This window comes from Pterocles gutturalis, unplaced genomic scaffold, assembly GCF_000699245.1.
Source record: "Pterocles gutturalis isolate BGI_N339 unplaced genomic scaffold, ASM69924v1 scaffold47266, whole genome shotgun sequence".
NCBI lineage: Eukaryota > Metazoa > Chordata > Aves > Pterocliformes > Pteroclidae > Pterocles > Pterocles gutturalis.
Window position 1 is genome coordinate 57,179 of NW_010107202.1, and position 18,779 is coordinate 75,957.

General features: G+C 41.4%; 1 protein-coding gene across 1 annotated transcript in view; it reads right to left on the bottom strand.

Annotated features, from left to right (window-relative positions):
• Positions 1–6,648, bottom strand: part of BTRC (beta-transducin repeat containing E3 ubiquitin protein ligase) — a gene marked incomplete at its 3' end in the record, with an annotated part of 63,677 nt that extends 57,029 nt beyond the window's left edge. Inside the window, exon 1 of the mRNA XM_010088013.1 lies at positions 6,568–6,648. The remainder of the gene's footprint in view (positions 1–6,567) is intronic.
• Positions 6,649–18,779: the final 12,131 nt, after the last annotated feature.

The window sequence follows — 18,779 nt, forward strand, 5'->3', positions numbered from 1 at the left end:
CAGCACAGTTTGTCATACTGCGATTACACCTTGCCGACTGAAAGCCAGAGTCCTTAATATTGCCACTAGAGGGAAGACGTGTCTCAACACATGGCAATGGCAGTTGGGGAGTGGGTTTTCTTAAGCAATTACCATAACAAAACTCCCTTGGCTGTGTGTACCTTCTAATTACTCAGTACAATTACAATGACTTATCTAAAACAAACAGCAAAAAAAAAGGGGGGGCCCTAAAACAAAAAACCTCAAGACAATACAAACAAAAAGCCTTACTCCTGTCTGCCCCTTATCTGAAATCACATTAAAGCTGAAGATCTTTTTTCTCATCCATCAATGCACGGGGTGGGAAACAAAAAAAGATTATGTCACAATACCCAAACACCAAGGGGCTGTTCAGCAATGTAAAAGCATTAAAACAAACAAAGAGCAAGGAGAACTAGATCTCTTGTTAAAAAAAAAGAAGCAAAAAAAAAAAAAAAAAAGAAAAAGGAAATGTCGTGCTATTTAGCCATCTGGTAGCTGCTTGAAAACAAATTGTCCTCAAAAGAGCAGAAATACAGTATGTCTTCTCTCAGCTCACTGGCTTATGAATTACACTTCTTTCTCCCTGCCCGCCCTCCCCCCCCTTTTTTTATAAGTTCAGGCTTGGTAATGTTAGACTTCTGTCTTGCTGCTGCTTTCACACCCCTCTTGTCCCACTGTGCGAAGATAACCATGGTCATCCCAATCAGATCCAGTTATTCCAACTTGGATGCATTATTCGCAGTCTTTTGGGATACATCTTGTTGGGCCCATTGTTCAAAATCCCTTAGGATGTTTTTTTTCCTGACAGCTACTTGCTGATTTTTAAACCCTTAAATCTTTAATTTTATAAGTCACATCATTAAGGGAAGATGGCAGCCAAGTGATTTTTCTTTCCATTGACAATTGGTGACATTTTTCCAGCAGCGTGCAAGGTGTTGAAAACCTGGCAGCTGTTACCTCCTGGGATGAAGCTCCTTTTTTATCCTCCCTTGACAGTTTAACTCAATGGGTCAGCACCTTTAAAGACTGCAAAGTATCACTGAAGTGGATGGAGGCTTGAATTACTGCTCCCTCCCTAATCAATGTAAACCCTCACTGCAGGTGAAACTCTTCATCTATAGAGGTGCATGGGGGAGGAAAATGTAATGCCCTGAGCCAGATGGTTTTCATCTTGTTTTTTAAAGAAGAAAGGAACAAGCTAACAAGGGGACAGCTACTTTGTTAGCTTCTTGGCCTCTCTCATGGCTTTGGATCCCCAGGGTTCCAGTCACACAAGAGAAAGAATACAGAAAAACATAAACACTTAAAGAAATATAACTAGGGGGCTGGCAACACGCTGCTTTCAAAGAGTTGAGAGCCCCGTTCAGTGCTTTATTTATCACTGCCCACGTTCTTCGGATGGTAAGTGGACATGGACACAAAAGGCAGGGGGGAGCAGACACCACTTGCAATTTACTCAATTACAGAGGAATGCAGAAACCCGGCGGGTTGACAGACTCCTATTAGCACTAATGCTGAAAGAGCCCAGTGGCCTTTCCGCCACAATGCAGCATTCCCATTGTAACTTAGACACCGGCACAACCCGCCTTGGCTAGTTTTTTACCATGCATTAAGTGTCAGAGAGGAATGGAAATGATTTTTTTTTGTTGTTGTTTGAGAATAAAGAAAAAAAACTAAGTGGAAAGAATAATCTTAAGAGTAAAGACTAAGGATGTACTTCTAGCAATTTCTGGAGGCTTTTCAACCAGGAACTCCTTAATAGTGTAAAAAATGAGGTAACCAGGATAACTTTACAGACCAGGTAAGTCCTGCCTTAGCCAGCTCTCCAACAGAAGGCAAATTAGAACTGCAGCATCTTCCCTAGAGGGAGGGAGAAAGAAAGGGAGGGACCTGAAGGATCCTCACTCCCTCCCTACTGTGTAACCTTCCCCACCAGTCAAAAAGAGGGCTTCAAGTTTGCAGAGCAGGAATACTTTTGAAGAGAAGAAATACGCCTAGAGGAGTCCTAAGCAGTGGGATGAGGCTACCAGCTATAAGTAAACAGTCGCTACCTTTTTTCTTTCCTTTGCTTTACCTTCTCCAACCGTTTTCTGCTTCTTAGGACTTGCTTGTGTATTGGCTTTACACTCTTAAGATCAGACTCTGACTATTTCAATGTTGCAACAACGCCTAGAGCATGTTTTAGGTGCTATGTGTAATTTTTAAAAATTATCTCAAATCTGTAAAGTGAATTGTGATAATATTCTGTGCCAAAATGGTAAGAGGGAAAATTCTTGGAAATGCTAAGGGGCTGTTTGAGTCGGGTAACAGACAGGGAATTTTTCCCTGGACTTCCATCTGGAAGCTTACAGAAAGACAGCAGAGTCCAACAAGAGGTTTGCAGGAGACACAGCACGGCAGCCTTGCTGCTGCCAGCATTTCCCCACAAGGCGCCTTCACCCACAGACAAACCACAGCAGCAAAAGGCACTTCATTATTGCTCCTCCAAAGAGAAGGAAGGGAAGAGTTTTAAACAACCTGCATTGTGCCCGTCTTCTTTAAAAACCAGCAGGGTAATCAAGTTCAGGGCAGCCCCGGACAGCTGCCCTGTGACCTATTCATGTTGACCCCCGCTATTCATCACTTTCCTTAGGACTATGAGGGCAAGCTCCTGGGGAGTGACCACCACAATAGACAGATACGAGCCAACAATAATACGGTTCCCGCAAAAAAACCAGATGGCACTGCAATAAATTTACAAATCTGCATTCATGGCTCTGTTAAAAACACCCAGAAGCTAAAAGGCTGGAGGGGCCCCCAGAGAGCTTCCCCTTCCCAGTTTCTAAAGGCCAGCTCTCTCCCCAAGACTATTGAGCTCATGTCCTTCATAAATGAAGAATGGAGACATAGCTCTTAAAATAACAAATGCCTGACCTAATCAATCTAGTGTTTGGGTCTAACGCTAAATGATAGGCACTGAAAACTAATTATGTTTTTTGGCAAGGAAGTTGAATTAAAATGGAAACACACAGGTTAAAAAGGCACTGAAGCATTTGCGAGTCCCTTTGAAAGGGCGGCACACACACACACACACGCTCACATGCAGGGCTTGAAACAGGAACCTGATTCAATAACTCATGCATTTATTTTTAAAATGAATCAGATTAGTCCCATGTGTGACCTGCCGGTCCATCTGTATGAGCTGGACTTAATGGGCACTCTTCTCACGCTTACTTCAGTTTGAAGTATGAGAGAGATAAATTTAGTTTAATTTTCAACAGATCAAGCTATCCATTTTCCAAATGGACCATCTGGATCAGCCTATTAAAATTAATTTATAACTTTGCAGTGTGAAAATTCGTTTGTTAGCTTAAATAAAGTTGCCAAAAACTTTTCCCACTTGTTATTGTTTTTTCTGAAGTCTGTTTTCATACTACAATTTTCAGTTTACCCCTTCAAAATTTAATTTTGTCAGATCAAGCACTCAACTGAACTGAACATTTGCTTCCTTACTTCAAAGTCTGTCATAACTTACATCTTTTCACTGTTCCAACTAAGAGTCAAGTTCATTGCCCTTTCTGTTTCCTTTCCCAGTGCTAACCTCCACGTCTCTTCCGCCTTGCTTCCCCTCATGCACTTAAGAGTGGCCATGCCTCCCACTTCCAGCATGCCAAGGACACAGCTCCACTCGCTGAGACTTCTGAAGACACCCTTTTCCCAGAACCATTTTAATCAACAGAACTCTGCTTATCCTACTAAGAGGTCCATAGCACTGAGCAATCGGGGTCTTCAGCCCCTACTTACAACTTCAGATGCTTAAGTAACCATTACACCATTTTATTACCTCCACCTTCTGACACGTCTGTTCTGCAAATCCATCCACCTGAGGAAACATTGATGGCTAAGGCTGCATACCAGCACAGCAAACAAGGCAAGAAAAGGTAATGCACCTTTGCTTAAACTTGTCAGCAGCTGAACACGTCCAGACATCATACTTCCCCTGAAGCAGGCTGATGTATCTCACTAATTTTCTAAAACTAATCAAGAATTACTAAATATGTGGGCACTTTCACTGGAAAGACCATTTAGGTAAACAGACTTCCCCCTCTTCCCACGTACACAGTCAGTTCCTCTGAGTATGCAGGTCCATGTCCCCAACAATGAAATTTTAACAGCAGTGTCTTAAGCGAGGGACACAAAATATGAAATTGTACACACAATATTTACCAAGTTAGCATCTTTCCACTAAGGTACTACTGAATTCAACACTTTTTGGTATTACTGCTTTGACAGCATTTGCCGATCAGGTCTTTTGGGTTTCACAAAGTATGGATAGACCTAAGACAGGGTAGCCACTCTGCATATTTTCCGACTGGAGATGCAGACCCTCCTACTCATTGGTTAAGAGTATATGGGCACATGGCTGTATCTGTGTCTGATTTCTGCACCTGGAGTTGGAAAACTCTCCATTGCTTCTTTTCCATTGCTAACAGAGAACAGGAACAATCTGAGCCTCCAAAATGCTCTGACAGCTTCTATTTATGCCTATGTAAAGAACAAAAATTCCTTCTACGATAGGCATAAAATTGTGGTCAACCACCTCCTATGATCTAGACGAGAGGGCATTTGCTTTAAGACCACAACTTGAACTTGTTCAGAAACACTGCTCTCAACACAAAAGGCTGCAGATAGCAATCAGAAGACCTGAGGATTTTGTCCTGCATCTGTCATTGTAAAGACTGGACACAAAGATGGAGACTGGTACAACATCTCAACAATATCCTGAAACACAGCTAACCTTCTTTGTCATAAACAACGTCCATGTGAATTACTTCCAAAATGAAATATATGGACAGTACAAGTGGGTTTTAGGTGTATTCTTGATATCTAGGCACCTTGGTTACAATGAATTGTGGGCCTGTGGGAAAGACAGCTTTCCCCAGACACAGAGAATACTTCTGCAGATCGAAATACAATGGAAGGGAAACTCCACTTGAGAAACTGTACCTTCTTGATCTGTATAACATTAGCTGTGAATATTTGTCTCCTCCTTAACCAATAATCACGATGAAGGGGACAGTGCGATGAGAAGGCACACAAGACAGGTAACTTGTGTTCGTTTTGACTTTACATCTCTTACTATGAACATTTTCTTGGAGAAGAGGCATATGCCTTTTCTTGTTGAACCTGAAGGCTTGCCATTAATAAGAGAACTCCAAGATGAAAAAAAAAACAGTTTTCTGGTGTGCTGGGCACCTTGTTGGCTATCTTGGGAACACACAGTAGGAACGTGGTAGCTTTGCATTCTTCCTCTAGCTTTTGTTGTTTGTTGTTGAATGCCTGAAACATTTTTACATTGGTGTAACATGTTTAATCAACTCTACAAGGTAATTTTCTCAGCAATATCTGGGACCTCACTCATTATCCTAGCATATTGCTTCTTGTCTAAAAGACTTACGCGGACTATGTCTGTTAGATGGACCTGTCATAGCCACAGGCAGTCCTTCACATGACACCTACTCCCACAAAATCAAGCACTCCTAAAACAAAAAACCCACCCAACCACCCACCACAAAACCAACTTTGAGCACAAACACACTATATCAAAAAGAAATTTCTTTCTTTACCATGGTTCTGACCCACAATTTCTCTTGGAAATAGCAGCAGTGGGGCAGTGTATTACTATCCTATTCCTCTGCCTGTCACTGCTGTTTCTGTAGCTGAGATGCAGAAGGAAATGTGCCAATTCCTCAGCTGCTGCAATGTTTGGCCTGGGTTATTCACTTAAGTGATTTTCATCAATGGTTTTACTCTGGTACACCAGGCAGCAAACTTGGATAGCTGAGGCATGGGCAAACTTTTCCTTCTGCTACCTGAAGGTTGCAGTGCAAAGAAAGAGCAAGGTACTACACAAAGCAGGACCTGAAATCACTAAATCCAACTTAAATCCCCTAGAAATCACACACCAGGCCCCCTTTGTTGACCACAGGAACTAAAAGAGGCATTCTTCTGAATTGGTAAGAAGTTTGCTTTACTATACATAAAAGCCAAACCAGCCCACCCTTTCTCTTTTCTAAGCATTAGCAATTTATATGAGTGTAGAAGAAACAAAAGCAGGTCATGATTCACGTTATTAACCTGGACATCACCTGCAAGAAAATTTACCTTCAAGGGTAATGAAAAGCTTAATTATTCTAGAACACTTTTGAGATTCTTGAACGCATGATCCGAAGCAAGGCAAAATACACTACAAACAAGACAGGAATGATTACAGAAGAAAAGGCTGAAGAGATTTTGATGAACACCAAACGGAGAAAGGTAAAACTAGAGAGTCACAGCTCATTGCACTATGCAAAAGTCTAGGTTTCTTTAGAAAGAGTCATCAGACTCTCCTGAAAGCTAAATTTATGTGTCTCATTTTCCTGGGTACAATGTGACTTGTTCAGGCTTCAAAGGGGAAAAGAAAGTATTTCCACGAGCACAAGTCAGACTTCAGCTTCCAGAAGCATTTAAGGATTCAAATAGCTAGAAAGTTTTATTGCATTTTTAAAGAGACTGATCACATACCTGTCTAAGCGAATTCTTCTCAGGAATGATCTTCCTAGGGGGCTCATCATTATTACAGTCTTCTCTCTCAGAGGAATTCTGTGAAAGAAAGTAAGCTTTAATTCAGTTCTTATCCCTAGTATCACTCTGCGAGGAGAAAAGAAACAGAATATTTGTACTACACAGGCTGTAGTATTTTACGCATACATATACCGGAGGCTAATTTGTACTTTTAAGCCAAACAGCTTGTCACGGCAGAGAATTTCTCCTCCTCAACACAACAATGCACCACTGAACAGGTATCTATTGAAGAAGCCTGTGCTTTGGGGATTTATTCTGAAACTAACAATAACGGCCACTTTGAAAAGCTGAAACGGTGGCTGGATCAGCATGGCAACACATGCTCCTGACTACCCCAGAATAAGTATTTAGAAGAGTCAAACCTGTTGAAAACAAAAGGTTGTTAAAGGGTGCAATTATTGTTCTCTGTGCCTCTTTGCTTTTAATCTGCGTAACAACTATTAATTGCACTGAGTTTGCTTGGCTGCCAAAAATCATACAGAAATTACGATAGAGCTAAATTCTGGAGAAATAGGTTGTCAGAAGATCCTTAAAGAAAAAAAAAATTGTGTAGGTAGCACATGGTATTATGGCTAGCCCCCTGACTCTACATCAACAAGCAATTTCTAGAAAGACTGATGCTCCAAAACTCAAGTTGCCACCTCCAAAAAAAGAGCATCAGTAGGACAAAAGAAAGTGGACAAGAAGAAATACAAGGGCTTTTCCAGCATGAGTAAGAAAGACCACCAGGAGACTTTTGTCCTCTTAACCTCATGATTAAAATCAATTATTACTTGCTTTAGAGCAAAGACAGGCTATTGTTTATCTCAGGATACACACAGTCTGTAGCAAACATTTGGTTAAAAACTGCTGGGTACGTGGGGGGAATCCTGTCCTCACTGCCAACCAAAGTGAGCTTACTCTGGAAGACAGCATTCCTTTGCACAGGTTCAGTCACTGTGTTGACACAGTAATGTCAGCAAGCTTTGGGGGAATCCCCCACACACATCTAAAATCAGTTTGATCACCACAGTATTCATAGCCTTAGGCCACATTCCCACGCATTCAGTAGTGAGCAACTAAACAGGTTTTAAAGAGATACAGAAAAACTGCTTAGGGAGAGCTCTGCCAGGAAAAGGGTGGTTTTTCCAGTTACTTGCAGACAAGCTCAGGAGTATGTATTTTCAGGCAGAAGTTTGCATTCTGTACCTCTCTCCCCTTGTCCCCCAAATAACCTGTCCTTCGCTGAGAACAGCTCTGTCTGGTTTCTTGCAGAGCCAGCTTCCAGCCCAACACCTCAGGAGACAGAAGTGGCATCTGTTGGCAGAGGAGGAGCTGGGCCCTGCGAACAGCCAGTGTGGCAGAGCAGGGCTAGCAGAAAGCAAGCAAGCAGCGGGAAGCCATCAGAAGAGCAGTGTGCTTGTGTGCCCGCTGCAGTGCTGCATGATCAGGCACTGTCTAGGCAGCTCGGGTTTGCTGGTCTGGTGAAGGGGGAAAAAAGGTACAGCCAGGAGGTAGGGCAAGGGTAGAAGCTCTTTGCTGAGAAATGCCAGATGGGGGAAGGAAAAAAAAACCCACCACCAAAAGACCCCATTTGAGATGTCACAAATTGGTTGGGAGGATTCTATGTAAATCAAGGCTTGCAGACCACCTAGAGATTTTTGAGGTTGGTTGTTTTTTTTTTTTTAAAAAACAACATATAGAACCTGCAAGGCACCACGACATCTCAGATGCTGTAACCAGTGTTTTATAATGGAAATTCATCCTAAACAGGCCTGATAAACCACTCTAAGAGACCAGCTTTTAAAAGTTTTCATATAAGGCATCAGCCAGGACCAAGTTATTACATTAAATCCAGCTTAGAAAGGACTGCAATTTTTAAAAAATACAAGGTAGAACTGCATATCTCCAAAAAAGGCCAGGCATTAAAGCTTCTCTTTTCTGCTCATGAAGTACCGTTCAGTAAGTCATTAATTCAAGTAAGGATTTTAATTTTTGTGCCTCGGAGAAAAAGACCAAGTGTGAGAACCATAAGAATCTGAAGTGAGTTACTAAACATTTCCAAGATATGCATTTTGCTGGAGGAAGTGGGGGGCGGTGGGGTGGTGAGGGGTTTACTATTTCTGGATGCTTTTTCAACATCCATCCCCTTCCCTACAATAAGGGCGAAAACCATTTCCCCTTCCAAATAATCTTTGTGAGATCTTGCATTCTTCTTGCCTTTCAAAGCCATTAAGGAACCTCCCTCAAAAAACATCAAAAAGCACGAAAAACAGTGCTGCTGGTGAACCGTCAGCCCTTATTTTGAAATCCCTAGTTACTGCAAAGCACCAAGTTATCGACTTTTTCTTTAAGCTGAGCATCTGATTTTAAGAGCAAGCAGAGGACCATTTTGCATTCATTATCTTTATAGGTGGCAAGGCTAAGAGGTTGGCTGAACAAAGACCAGACAAAGACTGCCAAGTGCATATGGTGGTTCACAGCTTGGCGTCTCACCATTCTACATCACCAACACAGCAGCTCCGATAGCAGACTATTAAAGAGGAGCGCTGCTCATGCACTTTTGTCGGCAAGTAAGTTACGCTTGGTGAAGACAGAATGACTGGAAAGCATCACACTTAAGAGAAAGCACAGATGTTTATAACTCCCGCTCATTTCTCAGGAACAGGAAACCCATCAATCCAGGTGCAGGTACAAGACCCTACATATTTCAGGACTAACTGTAGCTGCATGGAAGTGAATTTTGCTTGATAGGGCAACGCGTAGCCATGGCCATGGGAAGAACATAACGCAATCGACTGAGACAGTACATCTATATATTTCTCCTTGCTGAACATGGTGGGAGGAGGGATAAACATGTGCAAGGTTAGAATAAGGTTTGCTCCAGCAGGACTTCAGCAATCCTCTTGGCCACAAGAGAGGCAGACAAAGGGAGGAATTGCTCTGAGCACCCTCTCGTGGTTACTGAAATGCACGTCTCAGGTACAGACCTGGAAAGAAGCATTTGGCATCCAGACTGTAAGTTGGGTGTACTCACTGAGAATATTAAAGTTCTGCAGCAACTGTACTTGATATGTAATAGAGGAATGATGGAATTTGTTAGTGTGAAAGAAGTGAAGAAAAACAGTGCATACAGAAAGCTGAAAAGCCATACAAACTCCCATCAGGTAAAATTTTTAAATCCCACAAGCAAGCCTTTCTTCACAGACTAACGCTAGACTGGCCAAAAGTGTTGGCACTTGTGATGAGGGGTCTCTGCTTACGAACAAGTACAAGTGAGCTAAGATGAGAAGCGCTGAAGTTTCCAAAGCACAAACTGATCAACCTTGCTGAGAAAAATAATATCACCTCCCTTTCCACAGACAGGTAAAATAATATTTTTTTTTATTTGCTCAAGGTCACGCAATGACAGTGGAAGTGTTGGGAAGAGAAGCTAGGAAAACAAGCTCACAGTTCTTGTAACCTTCATGATTCTTCTCTAGCAGGAGATTCCTGAAAAGAAGCTCTGCCCTCCATAGCTCATTTGTCCTAAAATGGCTACTGTCTGTAACAAGATCCTTTTAAATCTGATTTGCATTTAAAACTTCAGCCTGTAATTAACAGAATATAACTCCATGGCAGGTTGTCTTAAAGACCACTACAAAATTATTACTATTTAAGTCTCCCCATGAAGCCTCCACCACAACTAAACACAACATGCTACAATGCATACGAAATCCCTAGACTGAAACATTTGACAGGAGATGACATGCAGTATTTTGTGTACACAGCCCAGCAAAACACCGCTGGGAAGGAGATATAATACACCGAGAAACGCACTCCTAGGGACTACCAATTGGGCAGAGCTACCTTTAGTACCACCTTGTTCATTGTGGTGGAAGTCAAACCCCTGCCAACTGGGGGAGGCTTTCTCTGGTGCTGTTCTGCCCTGCACTAATTACAAAAGACTAAAGACGCAGCCTTTTTCAAAGTGTGGGGAGGTGGGGGTGGGGGAGAAGCGTGTGTCTATGCAAAGAGCACAACTATTTTTTATGCTTTCAAATTCTTAATCCTGTTTGGAGCTGTCAGTGGGGGTTAATGGAAGCCTTGGATAGGAGAATTCCAATCTGGTTGGCAGATGGATAGGTTGGTTATAGCTGCATAACTATGTCTTGCCTGCAGGCACAATTCAGAACACTGTTAAAGCAATATAAAGTCTCTGTCAAGCTGAACCATTTGGATCAGTAGCAAGGAGAAATAATAATAAAAAAAGGAGTTCATTTCTGGGCCTTGCGCATTTATGCTAGTATGCAGAAACTGATTAATTGTCATCGTGTGCTGGTCTGCTATACCTCGGATTTCTACTTCTGGAGTAGATTTTGCATGCTAATATAATCATTCTCCCTCTTGAGACATTAGCAAATAATCAAATGAAAAACAGGATCATAATTTACTGAGATTCGGGCAATTCTCTATGCAAATTTGACTTGTTATTGCTGCTGCCTCGTTAATCTGAATGCCTTTGACAAACTCCTTTGATTTATGAACTCATGACAACTCCAATGTGTATATATTTTGCTAGATTGACATTATCATTAAGAGTGGGTGGACTGAGCTCACATGAATGGCTGATTTTATTCGCTGGTGTCTGCTGCTCAACAGCTGAGCATCTCCTTCTCACAAAGCCCCTGAGCACCAGGCTCTTCCCATATACCCATCCATTCATCATCTCGATGTTAATTGGCCCAGGCTTTAAGCAAATTTTCAACACGATTTAAAGGCACGATGACACTGATTACTGACCCTCTGCCATACGGTGCCTATTGATTAACCTGACAGAGATGATGAGCTTGAGGGAAACTAGGTGTGTGCGGACCTCAGGGAGGGAGAAAAAAATATATATATATTGTTTATGCAGGCAAAACACTTGTCATTATCCCAAAGGCCAGAATTTGTGCTGCACTGGCCCTTAAAACACACTATTGCTTTAAACACCTGCATCCAATACAGAAAATGCTGGCTTGCTGTGGAAAAATGATTACAAATTTGATGTCATGTGCAGTCTGTATTTTAATCGAGTTCCCTGATAAATAGACCCCCTCGAGCCAATCAAGTCTCACTCTAGCCACTGTGTGCGTATACATCAGTTCAACCAGAAGCTGAGGCTGGGTGTGTTTTTAGTGGTATCAGCAGATCCAACCGCATGTAGGAAATCTACTTGGGTATTTCAGGTCTCTAAGCAAATAATACAGTGGGAACACAGTGTCCAAACAGTTACAGTAGTGTAACTGTTTCAAGGGCAAACTGGATGCCAGATGTAGCGGTCTCTGTATTTCTGTTGCCACACGAAAATAGATGCTTCAGCACACACCAGTGACACAGTGCACTTCCCTTTTCCAGGGCAAACTGTTGATACAACCTGACCCTCAAACTCCTAGGTGCAGTGAGTGAATGCAGCATTTTACTGGATCTTGAAAATAACTGACAACTTCTTTCACGTTTCTTGAAGTGTCCCTGTGCTGCACTTGGTCCTCCTCAGCAAGGACAGAGGGGTACTGTCTCAGCCAAGAGGGTGCCACTGAATAATGTAGGTACATCAGCATTCTGCCTGCAGACTGGTGCTGTATGAAAGGAAAAGGAAGCAGAAGGCCTGTCTAACCCCTGCCCAGCCCCAGGTTAAGTCTGTCAGTTAATGCACACTGTTCTTCCTTTCCAATTCAAGCCAGCAGCCTGCCAGCAGTCAGGATGTTTCTCTTGTTTAAGAGGGTGGGAGAGCCAGGGGGGCAGAGGGTTGCCCCAAGATGCTACAAAGTTAGCTGTCTTCTAATCTGCATCAATTGCTTGCAGGAAACAGGACAAGGAATCATTGGGTAAATGTATGGAGAAATTAGCAGTGATTGCCTGATGCCCATGTCAGCCAGAGTGGACTGAAAAGGGGAGGGGGATGGAGGGAGAAGAGAAAAAGAGAGACGAGAAAAAGAGAGACGTGTGTAAATAAGTGTCAGTCTAAAACTAGAGGTACATATAAGCCTTACGTTCCCTTTCCAATAACCTTTGTAAGTGATAGATGAGTCCAAGCCCATTGTTACCGTTAAGGGACTGTCAGCATCCTGATTTTATAAATGCTGTCTGTCAGTTTATAAATATCTCAGCCATTTCAAACAGTGCTAGGATGAATCCTGGCATAGCCCATGTCAGCCTGAAAGCAGTATTACTGTCAAAAAAAATATGGGTCTAACATCCACTAAAAACATTTAAGAATAGCTTCTCCTTTTTCTCCTATCATGAGGCTTGAAATGTTCAAATTCATGCTTATTTGGCTAGTCACCACAATATAAAAAAGTAGTCCTTAACATTAGTAATGTTCTTTCAGAAAAACAAGAATGAAAGCTGCAAGTTTGAAGGCAATTTTCTGCCTGTTTGGTAGATAAAACAAAAATGACAGCTGTAACACACAGGGAGATCCACAGCAATGAAAATGCAGAGATAAGTACAAGACCCCATTCCTCCTTGGCATTTGCTGCTCTGAACATTCACGAGATTAGAACCGTTTAGAGAACACCATAAATTGCAATGTGTAAGCACAAGGGGGTGACTTCAGCTCAGAATGAAGGCACAGGCAAGTTTCCCAGCTCTTACAAGTTTAAAGGTAAATAGTACTTTTGCAAGGGGTTTATGGTTAAGCATTAGAACAACAGAAGGAGAGAGCAGAGGAACTGCAGCCTGCCCTTCAGTAACTGATATCTGAAAAGGAAAGGGAGTAAGCTAAACTGGCCTTCCAGTTCAGCGCCTGCTTCACAGACTGGTACACACATGTGTATCATTATTATCTATCTAATACCTTGTTAACTGCTGAGAATCCTGGTTGGTTTTCCTCCAATACATTTATAAGCTCCACATGACAGGGACTTTGCCACCCCCACCCTGAACATTTGTGTGGTGCCTAATTCATGCCCAAGCAACTCAGGTACCTACTATAAGCCAAATTCTTAAAACTGAGGCTCTGACAGCAGTGAAAACAGAAAAGTACAACACTGCCCCTGCAACCAGACACACACATGCATGTTCACACAAGTCCCAGTTTGGTCTGCATCTATGCTAACACTGCCCATGACAACAAAGAGTTTCAACCAGCTTTTCTGCAGCTGAAAACCAGGACAAGAGTCTGGTTTTTACATCTGTAGAATGGATACTTCATATTTTTTATTCAAATCAATAATTAGAAAAATAAACATTTTCAAAGCAATGAGACTTGATAATGGAACTTCATGAACTCCAGAAGAGTTTCCTATCAAGCTATTTAACTTATTAATCACTGGTTGGTTATAAAGAGTAAGTTAAGGGTGTGGGGAGTCTTAGCATTACTAGAAGAATAGTTACTTCAGTTTAATGTTAAAATACCAAAAGCCAGCACAAATATCAAAGATCTGATGGACAGGTGCATTTTGAAAAGCACTAATCTAGTTGTAGTTAAAAAAGAAACAGAAATCCAGGTGCTGGGAACAAGCCATTTAGGGAAATTTTAAAAAGCTAACTTCACTTCATACATATTTCTCAAACGAGAGAGAGAGAGAGAGAGAGAGAGAGAATATGGCTAATGAGAACAGTCTTTCCACATTCCCCAGGAAGCAGCCCTGCTTAACATTTCTGTTCTATGAATTTAAGAGAGTCAGTAGTGGTAAATTCATTTTTAATATTCAAGCTTTCAAGCCTTGCAAGGTAGTTGGCCAACGGCCCTTTCTATTCCAATGTTTGTTGGTGCCTTATTTACACAAGTATTACATCCAGAGAGCCTTTGAATATAATTTCACATGGATTAAGGGAAGAACATTTGCTTCTGCTAATCAGGACATCTGGTTATTTTTGTAACTCGCAGACATCTGCATTAGGCAGTTCAACTCCCCCATTCCTCATAACAAGGTTAGAGCTTAAGAAGCCTCAAGGACCTCTAGTTGAATTTTATCATTTTCATTTTTTCACAGCCAGGTCCGTTTCAGAATTTATTTTCCTTAATTGCACAAATCGATCGGCACCTCCACAGGTATACATATGCTTTTATAGCTAGCACTTTCTATGCATGATTTTATAGCATACATCGTGTACTCCAAGATTTTATAGTAGTTCTAAGCTATCTACATCTTTTTAAAGAACAGAAAGCACATATTCCCCAAAAAGCATGGATGAAAACATCCAACTAACCTTATTATACACACAATATGGGTATACTTCCAAATATCCAACCAGGCCACCTGGGAAAGGCTGGCATCAGGACTTGTTCTGAACCTTACCATCACTGTTCTTTGGTTTGTCTCTCATAGTGACTTATCCTGCATATCTGCACCCCAGACCGAACAAAACAGTATTCTTCCCTTTCTATTCTTCAGGACAACCTTAAAGATTTCTTCCAGTTTTTTAAATTCTTGCTCAAATTCTTCTTTAAATAGTTTCAACCGAGGTTAATTTCTCTGCCAGACTGCAGAATTGTGCCACACATACTTCAGGAAGAGGAATTTCACATGCAACAGAAGCTTTTTAAAGAGGAACAGAATCAATCAGGGTTTGGGTCTTGCCTCTCTGTTACTTTCATTTTACTGCATTCCTTTCACAAAAATTAATTTTCAACACTCATCCCAGGGTGTTTAAGTACTGAAGTTTTAAATTATATATTCTCATTCTCACTTTGCAGGATTCTTCCCTCCCCCTCCCATGAATCATAGCTTTTATCAGTGCTTTTGTATGCTGGAATAAGATGTTTTCTTGATTTTTTTCCCCACATATAAGGGGGGGGAAAGCACAAAGTCATCTTTTACAGGCTCTGAACATAAGCCAACATCCAAAAAAGATGTCAAAAACGTATTTCTAGTACTAACAAGAGTTATCAAGAGCCAACAGATCCAGGGAGAGTTTTTAAAAACTTTTTATTTATTAAAATTCTCTAGATACAGATTAACTTTCTTTGTACAATATTTATTACGGCTTCATCTGCATAGGAGCTGCAAGTGCTCTGAGAAATGGTTTGTAAAATTGGCCAGTTTTGCTGCAGATTTCATGTCCTTCTTGAAGCATTATTTTCTTTTCTCTCAAAGGCCCAATGCTATCTCTCTGGTCTCAATATAAAACCTCTTCCCCTCCCATCCTTGGTCATTTTTTTTTCCCCCCAAACCTCTAATTCTGGGCTTTCCTGGCAAATATACAAAAAGACCTCCACTTCCCACCACATACCTTCCTTAGAGTCCATGGCTTTCTCCCTCCCAAACATCTAATTCAACCACACTGTACTCATCTCGCTCTACTGTTGTACGATTTTCTTGGGTTTTCCTTCCTATTTTTCATTGCAGGAAAGGGGAAAAGGAGATACAAAACAAAGGTATGAAGTAGAAGTTAAGTTGTCTGTCCAAAATCAAAATGACAGCATGGGGGAAGAAACCCCAAATTGTGTTCCACACTGTGTTAACTTTTTAGGCACAGTTCCTCCCCAAAATAGTGAAGGAAACCAGCTCACTTGTTTAAAGAAATAGTTGCTTAGCAATCTAACTGCAGTGTTAGATTGGTGTAAATTCACAGCATATTGTCTACACCACAGTATGAGGCACCCATATCTTTACATCTCAGACAATGTGAGCCAGGTTGACTCTGCAGCCAAAGCCACTTGGTTTTCAATCTAGAACAGGTTCAAGTACCTACAGAGTCACCATGGAGTAGTTTATGCACAGCTCCTCCTCCCCAATGTGCCTCACAGTAGTAATCTGTCCATGCAGCCAAACCTCGGTGTTTTTTCCAGCTTCCAAAGGTACGTTCGTTACAGAAAGCATCACCCACCGCTAGACTATGGGGCAAATTCAGTTAACTTCCAATACACGGTGTGTTTAATTCCATACAGTGCTGTTGAAAAACCTCATTGCTGATACACAAAAAAAAATGTGAGTCTAAATACATCCCAACCTTCCATCACATCACACAAAATAATTTTATAATCTTCTAATAAAAGAATGGAAAATTACAGATTAGACACTGCACATTATAACATTTAGCTAACAAGCATCATGGCCTTTTAACAGCTTTGGCCCAAGAAACAAACTGCTGGGTCCTTCTGATTTGGCTAGATCAAACAGAATGTGGTAGCACAACAGCCCCTCCTGTAACATTTCATTTTTAAAGCCCACTATTAGGTTCTACTATTACAAAATAATTCCAACTCTGAAACGCCATTTTCTTGAACTAGAGCAATAACAAAACGTTACTGCAAATCTTACTGCGCTGGATACGGAAGAAGAGTTGGGCCTGCTATGGAGACCACCAAATGGGGTGGGCAGTCAAGCAATCAAAGAAGGAAAGATAAACGTGTATACAGTATCTCGCCTTCAGATACCTTGGGGCTAGCAAACATTTTGTTCCTATAGGAAATTATACAGCTCTAGACCACTGCTTATTGAGATCCACTATTTGCAGCTTTTTGCTACAATATGAATGGCTTATTAAACCTACAACATATCTGTTTTAGTTAACTTCTTGGTGAAGAGAGGCCAGGAAAACAAAATGTACTTAAATGCCGATTTTTTTTTCCCAGGCTGAATGCCTTTCATCCAATAAGACATTCAAAGCAGTGACCCAGCAAATGGATTGAAAAAGCAATCTTCCGTCTCAGTGCCACATTATCATTCCTATTCAGTATTCTCGGTGAGATATCTCAATCAGCTGGATGTGTGTGTAAGTGACAGCGCAGCCCATTGCTGGGTTAATTAAACATTTGACTTTAACACCCTCCCCGTCATTAAGCAAATAAAAACAGATAATTCAAACTGCACTTCATCCACGGGGTACACAACATACATGTCAAAATTAAGAGGGTCCAAGGCCCTCAGGGAGTTCTACTCGGGGAGGTAATCAGTTTAAATCTTATCTGGTTTATCAATTATTCTATTGATTAAAGCAGGGTGATTATACAAAACTCCTTCTTGCCACATGGGATACATGTCAGCAGAGCAGGACAATACAGGGAGGCTCAAAAACGATTTAAAGAAAATACAGACAGATGAATAACAGTCTGTTAGTACATGCCAGCAATCCATAGACAGAAAGCCTGATTCTTCTTTTTAAGCAAGTGAATTAAAGTCCTTCCAAATTAGAGTGCCAATGTTGTTACCTCATCTGCTTTAAAACAGATCTTTATGTTGAAAGGGCAACATTTCTTCATTTTAAGCAGATGATTTCTTGCCTAGTATTTGAAACATGTTTTATTGATATGGGTCTTGGAACATAACAAAGACACCAAACACAGGAAATCCCAGACTTTTAAAAGGCATTATACTTATATACCAATGACTCCCAAAAAGTGGATGGAAAGACATCCTCAGTACTTGAACTCTCCCACATACATACACAACATAGCTGTAAGCAAAACATTGTATTTTAACAATTAAAGTGTGACAGCTCATCTCAGACAAAAAGATTGTGTTTTAGAGGAGATTTTTTTTTTTGTTTGCAGCCCTCCAAAATGAGACATTGGCAGCTGTGGGTGTGCTACCACCACGTTCTCCTTATCTTCACAAGCCCTCACACAAAATCCCACCACAGCAGTCCTTAATGCAACTTTTCTCTTGCACACAGTACACAAAGCAATTCCAGTTACTTCTCATTTTTTATTTCCAGGTGATGGTAGATTCACAGGACCTCTGTGCCTTCCAATGTCTGTTCACATCCCGAGTTTGTGAGCGCAGTTGCACCTCCACAATCTTCCTAGTAACACTTTGTTTCAAATTTTACTGTCATATCCCAAACTGGATCCTAAACCAGCCTGTACAAGACCTTGCCTTACACATACAAACCAGGGACCTTTTAAAACTGAAACACTGCAAAAGTTCCCTCAAAGCAAACGACTGTCAGCAGACAAAAGATCAGCCTTAAACCAGGGACTCTTCCCCCCACCCCCCGCCCCGACATATCCTACAATCTGTTTCATGATGGTCAGACAAGTAGTGCAAACTATTAGTCACCTAATTACATCTCAATTTTTAACCAGGACAGAGGCTATGAACCACAGTGGTCAAAATGCCGACAAGCCAGAGAGCCCCAATGCCCCACTGGCAAATGCTGCTGGAGTTGCAGCCACAGAAATTTAAAGAAACAACGACAGCTAGAAAGAAGGCCGGAGGCACATTCTTGCACTTCCTTGGGAAAGGGATTATATGCCACTC